This window comes from Haliotis rufescens, unplaced genomic scaffold, assembly GCF_023055435.1.
Source record: "Haliotis rufescens isolate VD_foot unplaced genomic scaffold, xgHalRufe1.0.p SCAF_8, whole genome shotgun sequence".
NCBI lineage: Eukaryota > Metazoa > Mollusca > Gastropoda > Lepetellida > Haliotidae > Haliotis > Haliotis rufescens.
The window spans coordinates 7670469-7678778 of NW_025964372.1; the positions used below are offsets into that span (position 1 = coordinate 7670469).

General features: G+C 41.6%; 1 long non-coding RNA gene across 1 annotated transcript; it reads left to right on the top strand.

The window, feature by feature from the left end:
• Positions 1 to 229: 229 nt before the first annotated feature.
• LOC124148962 lies at positions 230 to 7409 on the top strand. Its single transcript, XR_006863031.2, has 4 exons — positions 230 to 391; positions 2727 to 2821; positions 3695 to 3771; positions 6717 to 7409. It is a non-coding gene; the product is annotated as an uncharacterized LOC124148962 (long non-coding RNA).
• Positions 7410 to 8310: the final 901 nt, after the last annotated feature.

Below are 8310 nucleotides of genomic sequence, written 5' to 3' on the forward strand. Positions count from 1 at the left end.
AATGACACACTTGTCCCTGTCAGAAAAAACAGTTAACTCCGTCACCAGGGTGAATTGATTGATCAATAGTGATGGTTAAATAGTGACAGTCAGTATACATTATCTACCTTTGCGAGACGAACAGACCGTGACAAGGGAACGCAAATACACAGAGCTGAGTGATTAATGATAAATGACACTCGAGCAGGCGTTGACAGACACTTTCATCGCAACACAAACCACCCGGGCACGTGACACCCGGATATGTACACCACGTGACCGTTAGCGTTTACATATAACACATATTGTATGAGCGGAGGTACTTCTGTCGGGATTTAGTAAACGATATATTACACAGTCAACGCTTTAAGAATCTAGCCATGGCCAGTGTTGTGGTCGAAATTGAATACTGGTAAGTAGTTCAAGCTGTTTAAATTCATTGGTTTTTTTACCTGTGTAAATCGTACAAAGCTCAAGAGTACAGTTACTTAAAGCAGGACATCCTGTTTGACTGCAAGTTCTCTATTATAATACGGAAATGAGGTATTAATAGGGCCTCGTGGTACCATTTGAGCTCGACTAGGGAGGGAATGGTTGTTTAAAAAAGTAGAAACTGGTCCATTTTCTCGTCACTGTCGAATAGATGTAAATGAAATTATTTCATGTCGTAATATGCAAGGTATGTGCCGACTTATTTAATCCATTCATGGATGGAACCCGTTTGAATGGACCCAGGCTCAGAGACGAATTGAAAAGATATAAAGCATCGTAATATACGTAATATGTGTCCAGGAAATATATATTTTTCATGCCAGTGTCCTTTATATTCCACAGTGTGTTTGCAGGTTGAGAACTCATATCGATTATACATTGTTCTTTCCGATCAATACACTTCGCCATTTGTCCACAGTCACTAATGTACATTAGTGCACGTCAGGTCAGTCGGCTGATAGCCGTATGTACTCGCCATGACAGTGGACATGATCATTGTGTGACTGTCCAATATCTCGATCATAACAGATATAGGTCAGTACATTTATGTTGACGCGCGAGGTTCATCTCCTGGGGGAATGAAAACTAGCTGAGTCATTGTGCAGTCGCGCAATGTCATGGAGCGCGTTATGTTGGCGCAGTCGCAATACAAAGACAAATCCCGTCACGGTAGCTGTAGGCTTAGTGTACCGAGTCGTGCGTGATCCGAATTCTTCACCAGGTGTAGATATAGTGACACCTGCAGCTGCTTAGTCATCTAGGCCTCTAGGGTCGGGTAGTTTAACTTTTCATGAACTCTTGTAAACAAATTTGTCGTTGGAGCAGTTTAGCATTTGAATCACACATAGATCGATCTACCTGTCCTGTCAGGATTCGCCTGTACATTTATACGATAGGTGACAAAGGATCCCACGTTGATGTCCAAAGTCGGTCAAAGTATTGGCACCGTGCCAGATTACGGACTACACGCAGTCGGGGTGTGACAGGAAACAAACACGGCCAGCACGTGCAGACACGAGTTTCTAGAGAAGGAGGGGTGCTTTTTGTCACACCCTAACATATAGCAAAATCAAGATGAAAGCAAATTCTTCGCAAAGCAATTTGGTAGTTATATTTTTGGGGAAACATCACCAAATGAGTTTAACTGCCTAGCAATGAAAGTCAAACAAGAATTCGATGGTGATCGATATTCCAGCCATATGATGGCGGTCTGTGACCAACTCTGACAACTGGGGTATCTCACTAATGGCGTTTGACCTCTGACAATAACCTTTGATACGCTGTATTTGTGCCAAGGCCCAATTAGTACTAATTGAGTTGTTTGAATATTTATATATTTTATATATTAACTGCATTTATTTAAAATCTGAGATCGAAAAAACAGGGTTTTTTTCATTTCCGTGAGTACTTTAGTGACAACTTAGGTAACAGAGTCAGGACATGTCTGTTTTCAAAGATACCCTTCAAATTAACGTAACCTCATAAAACTACGAAATAATTGACGAAAAATCATAAACATTTTAGAAAGTTGTTTTTGTTTTGAAATTACTAAATATCTCATGTTAAATGTTTTCAATTAATGTCACACTGAAATTTCTGCCAGATGCACTTACAGAATATCATTAGTTGCAGCTTCCGCCAGTTAGTGAGTGAGTGGGTTGGGTTTAACGCCGCTTGTTTCAGTATTTCCGTTACATCACGGGGTGTCAGTTGAATGTGGGAGGAAAGCTCGAAGTGATGCAGATCTCAGACTTCAGCGAAACCCACGAGCACAGTATGATGCTGACAAACCTGAAACATCTCCTTTCAGGGGAAATATGGGGGTATTGAAACACGTTGTCCTGACGTCACGCCATGGTCATAGTTGAAACTTAGGTGCCACACTTAAACGGACACCCGTGAAGATCCGGTTAGAATTGGTCTTCATCCTTGCCATAACAGGCGACTTTTCTTGTCGCAAGAGGCGACTGACGGGATCGGGTGGTCAGGCTCGCTGTCTTGGTAAATGCATGTCATCGTATCCCAATTGCGTAGCTCGATGCTCATGTTGTCGATCACTGGATTGTATGGTCCAGACTATATTACTTAAAGACAGCCATCATGTAGCTGGAATATTGCAGAGTGCGGCGTTGAACAACAAACAAACAAACCTCTTTAACGGAGTTCCATAGGCGTAAAAGTTCTATTCAAGTATCGAGTTTTAAGTCACAGCGGTGTTTCAGATAAAGTGTTTGATGCTGATCACTGTGTTTCAGTGGCGGATGAGGCTACGCTCCTCGGTACGGGAAGCTGAGGAACTACCTCGCTTCCAAGACCGGGGCTGGCGTCAGCGGCAGGGTGGGGCGCAGGGGTAAGTAGATGTCTGGCTACTCACAGGTGGGGGATGTAGAGTGAGTGAGAGAGTCAGTTGGGTTTTTCGCCGCTTTTAACAGTATTCCAGATATATCATATATCACGACGTGTCAGCCTGATGTGGGAGGAAAGCCCGAAATGAAGCAGGTCTCAGACGTTTACCACTTTGGTGAAACCCGCGAGATCGGGTATGGTGCTGACAAACCTAGAAGCATAATAGGGGCGAACAGGGATTCGAACCCACAATCATAGGTTGCTGGCGTGCCCAAGGCGAATCGCGGCGCCTTAGACGACTGGGCCACCCGTGCCCCCTGGGGGTGGAGAGAGAACAGGGGTAAGTATGTGTGTATGCCCCCGGGTGGTGTAGAGAGAACAGGGGTAAGTATGTGTGTATGCCCCCGGGTGGTGTAGAGAGAACAGGGGTAAGTATGTGTGTATGCCCCCGGGTGGTGTAGAGAGAACAGGGGTAAGTATGTGTGTATGCGAAATGTTTTATCTCAGGGCACTGAAAGTATTGACAATGTGCATCAGAAATAATAATTATTTGCTCAAAAAACAATGTTACTTATCGTGGGTTAATTTAAACTCGCATCCGTGTGATCCAGTTTTACAATTACTGCTAAACTGAACTAAGACAAATCACTACATGATAACCCTGATGATGCTTGTCGTAAGAGGCGACTAACGGGATCGGGTGGTCAGGCCCGCTGACTTGGTTGATGCATGTCATCGTATCCCAATTGAGTGGATCGATGCACATGATATCATTCACTGGACCACTCGAGTATTTACATACCGCCGTCATATAGCTGTAATATTCCTGAGTGCGGCGTTAAACAACAAACCACCAAATCGTTGTTTGTTGTTGCAGGTTCGTTTGAAGTGACTGTGAACGGCAAGCTGGTGTTCTCTAAGTTGAAGGTCGGATCATTCCCCTACGACGAGGATGTAAGTATTCAAGTTGCTATGTCGTTATGGCGTTGTGAAATACTTAAAGGGGAAGTGTACACGCAAAAATCACTTTCTTTCTTTTTCTAAACAAAACGCAATTTTAGAATTAGTTAGTATCTGTGTTTGAAAATATACACTCATTTTTTCTCACAGTGAAAGTAGGAAGCTCACAATAGTGTTAAAATGATATGCCGTTATGAGGCCTTCGTTTTACGAGCAAAATAGGCCTGAGTTATCCCCCTTAGATTATGACGTAATTGGTGCTAATTCAACTGGGTCCCTGTCTATTCTCAACGCAAAAGATATCAAGGACCAGTTTTTATGTAAAACAACATGGTCTACGACACACTCCGGCGCAGTGGTGACTCAGTATAACACAATTCTGGCTGGCATCTGAGACGCTAAAATCACAAAACTGTACCTACACCACGTGAAGCGGCTCTAACAAAGCATGATGACGTCATAATGTTTATCAAATGGCACCAATGACGTCATATTGCAAGGGGCATAAGCCATGGTGTTTTTGTTATGGAAATAGAACACTTAGTAAATGTGAAAAATATAAATCGTTTTAATGCAAAAAATATGTTAATTAAATATGATGTTTTTATATTTTTGTCTATGACACTTCTATGTTAACACTTTTAATGTGGAAAAAGTACAAGAAAAATTGGTTCATTTCCGTGTGAACTTGCCCTTTAAACGTTAGCCACAGTCACACAACGTCAATTGTCAACATTGTCACCGTATACCCAACTATTGGAGGTCAACCCATACAGAATATATGGCAGAGTTGTAGCCGTCAGTGAAATCAAACGAAATGAAGTAAACAAAGGTCACGTGATGGTGAACGTGTATTTTACTAAAGGAAACAATATAAGCGGATGAATACACAATGCCATTCAGAAAGTGGTCAAATGTAACACATGTTATATTTGGGATTACACTTTCTAAGTCAATGTGGAAGCCTCAGTGGCTGAGTGGGTGACTCGTAGATCGCTGACTGTGTGTGCTAGCGATTAGGTGCCTCACTCTGGCAGTGCTGGTTCGAATCCCGGATGGGACTCAACCCCCAAACGTACTAGAATATGTACTTCACTATGAAAGTGTAATCCCACATATAACATTTGTTAAAATATATGCGAACATGGATAAATAATACAGGAATCACCGCCATATTTAAAACTAAAAAAATTATTTATATGTGATTTGAAATTTGGCATGTTTGTAGTCAGAGACCGTATACCGACATATGGTATCTGGTGTAGGTAATAGTGGACCTTAAAATATATGTTCCATTGTTTTGCGATGTCATGGTTTTTCACTTTGATTTGACCTCTAAATAGTTTGTGTCACCACAGTGAATAGACTGTATTAATATCAAATTGGATGAAACATTGGAAAAGAGTATCTTAGACCCCAATGCAGACAAGCCAGCCTCCACGTTTCCTTTCTTTATGACCGGTAAAGAAATACACCACTACTTCGGCAGTAGAGGCTTATTTTGTTCAAATCATTATGATTTTACTTTATTTTGTTTCTGATAAGACATGTAAAAATCAAATTTTACAAAAAGTTTCAAAAATGTAATCTTAAGAACCACAGGGCACCTAAAGCTGAACTTTGCGAGAATGGAAATGACAAAAGTAGATTCAGGATTGTTCAGCATCAAGTCTGGCTCTCAACTTTGAAAAAATGCAGTGTTTTCCTCTTATTCCAAGAATCTATTGCACCCAGTTTTCTTTTCTAGTTAGAATGTGTTATGTTCGCCTGTTTACACCTGGTCCTGTTACAGTCACCCGGAGTGTAGGCTCTTGAAGCTGTGGCTTTCAGTGGGACTCCTCCCAAACATCGGGTTTATCATTTGGATGTACTTGACTGTATTACTTGTTGACACGAGGAGGTAGGATAAGAATAACACGTAGGATCAGACACGTACAAATGGCTCATGTCTTGCCTTTATTTCTCCCTTTTTGGATTTCTGACGTAATCAAATACAACAGTATGGCTTAATGAGGTTAAGAGGCCCATTTTTCGAACAGGAATATGAGCAAGTTCGAGACCCACAGATCATCTATCTACATCTCTTAACATCTTCCCGAGACAAGAGAGTTAACTGACTTTAAAAGTCCAGTTTCCACCCTTACAGAACTAGCCTGGAATTACTGGGCTCGATCGTAGCGCCACCAGTGGCTTTTACCAGTTATGTCCCTTCTAAGCCTCTCCTATGGACCAATCAGATTCCACCCCTCGTATCACTTGCATTTGCTTCAAACAAAATGGCGGCGCCCAGTAAGGACGATCTGATCGATAATCAAGATCTATATTGTGATAAAACGGGTCTTACATCGCGAAATGCATCAAATCACGTGAGCACATTGATTAAAACATGAAAAGAATTGGAAAATATCTGCTTACAACGAGTTGGCGGTGTACACGCTCTGCAAACCCTGCAATCGACCGAAATCTGTACGACACTTTACGAACCGGATTTCGATTTCGTTGCGCGATTTTGATTGGACTTTGCATAGACTCGTTAGTCCAGCCAAAATGTAACTCGAAAATACCAGCCTAGTTCGGCAAGGGTGGAAACTGGACTTTATAGTCAGCTAACTCCCTTGCCTCGGGAAGATGATCTCCTAGGAAATCAGCTCAGGTCAAAAACTTTCTCATGTTGAAATATTCGAAAACTATTCCTGAAATGTCTACCACGGGATATTTGAACGTTTAGCATTACCTTTGCACTTGATGTTCTACGTCACAAATACCGGAATGTATTTGCTGAAATGAACCAAGTCTCATTCTCATTGTATGAACACATCTCATAGCTCCCTTAATGATTTGTGGGATTTTCCTCGTTTCCTAAATTATTGATATCCCATGGGTTAAAGAAGGCGCTTATCATCGATTGTCCTTCTGATTTCAATGTCTACTGTTGCCAGATTCTGGAGGCGGTCAATCAAGCCAAGCAAGGCATGCCGCCCAAAACCATCACAGAAGGTCAAGGTGGGAGCTGTGTCATTCTGTAGACACATGTGACATTCAGAACACACCGGTCGTCAAAGAAACTCTGTGTCTACGCCCGAGCTGCTGCCCGAATGATGGCCTGTTCAGAAATCTCCTTGCACTGGCTTAATGTGCCGCGGAGCTCGGACCGAGGCACCGATTCCTATTTGATGATCGGATCGCAATGGACGTGTTTTGACATTATTTATTATTTATATTTTACTGCTGAAATGATACTCCACTCCAATTATTGATATTATTTTTTCACATCTTTCACTTCATTGAACTTAAGCTACAACTATGCAGTGTTCCATCCGTAAAATGATAATGTTAAATAAACTGTTTTTACATGGGTTATTTGTCGAAAAGATTTTTCTCCATTACGATACCTCTCTGTGGAAAAATCTGGCATCCCCTTCATAGGACGTCGCTCCAGATGAACTTTCTGATGAATCAATTAGCACGGGGGCTTCTATATTCAGAACAGCAATTTTGATTTGTGTATCTTCAAAACGAGCTTAAACGGCCAGTTCCGAATGTACATAATAAAGGCCAAGTATTTATATTGCAACAATAGCGTGTTTCCAATACCACCGAACAAAATAAATGTGGATTCGCTGTCAAACTGATTCGAAGTTGATTTTGTTTTCATTGTTTGTGCAATCCGTTTTCGGGAGGAATGTCAATCGGGATGAAAAGTGATTATTAGCACTATTTCAGCAATAATAAGACAGGGTACACCAGAAACAGGCTTCACACAATGTACCAATGTAGGGAATCGAACATTAGCGTGACGAGCGCACGCTTTATCCACTATCGCAACTTAACTTTAAATTAAATAAAATTTAGAATTTGTATAGCGCATTTTCCAATAAACAACTGCTCAAATGCGCTTAGACCATGAATAATTTACTCAAAGGCTCTCTTGATGAGACAGGTTTTGAGGGTCTTTTTAAAGTTTGTCAGATTTTTTGTTTCTCGGATTTCTTGTGGCAAATTGTTCCATAATGACCTATTGCCAGATGGTTTGGTACGTGACATTGCCAACACCAACAGATGTTGATCTTCTGATCGGAGAGAACGTGCAGACTTGTATGGTACTATCAGTTCATGTAACTATGCAGGAACCAAACTATGCATTGCCTTGTGAACCAGAGTGAGTAGTTTAAATTGCACTTCTTGTTGGAATGGCATTCAGTGTAGTTCAGTCAATATGAGTGAAGTGTCCTCGTTAAGGTGTTCTTGTCGGAATTCTTGCAGCTGTATTCTGAACACGCTGTAGCGTTTCTGCATCCTTCTGTGGTAGGCCATAGAAGAGGGAATTACAATAGTCCTACCAGGAGACTACAAAAAGCTTGGGTCAACGTTGAAGGGGAAACCAGCTTACCTCGTATAAAGACGGGCACCAACGTGGTAAAAATCTGAGACCAGCCCCACTACGACTTCCCTCACACATTAAGCTGACACACAGTGACGATACTGTTCAAAGCGGCGTTAAACCCTACTCACTCACTCACTCGGATAAAGAAC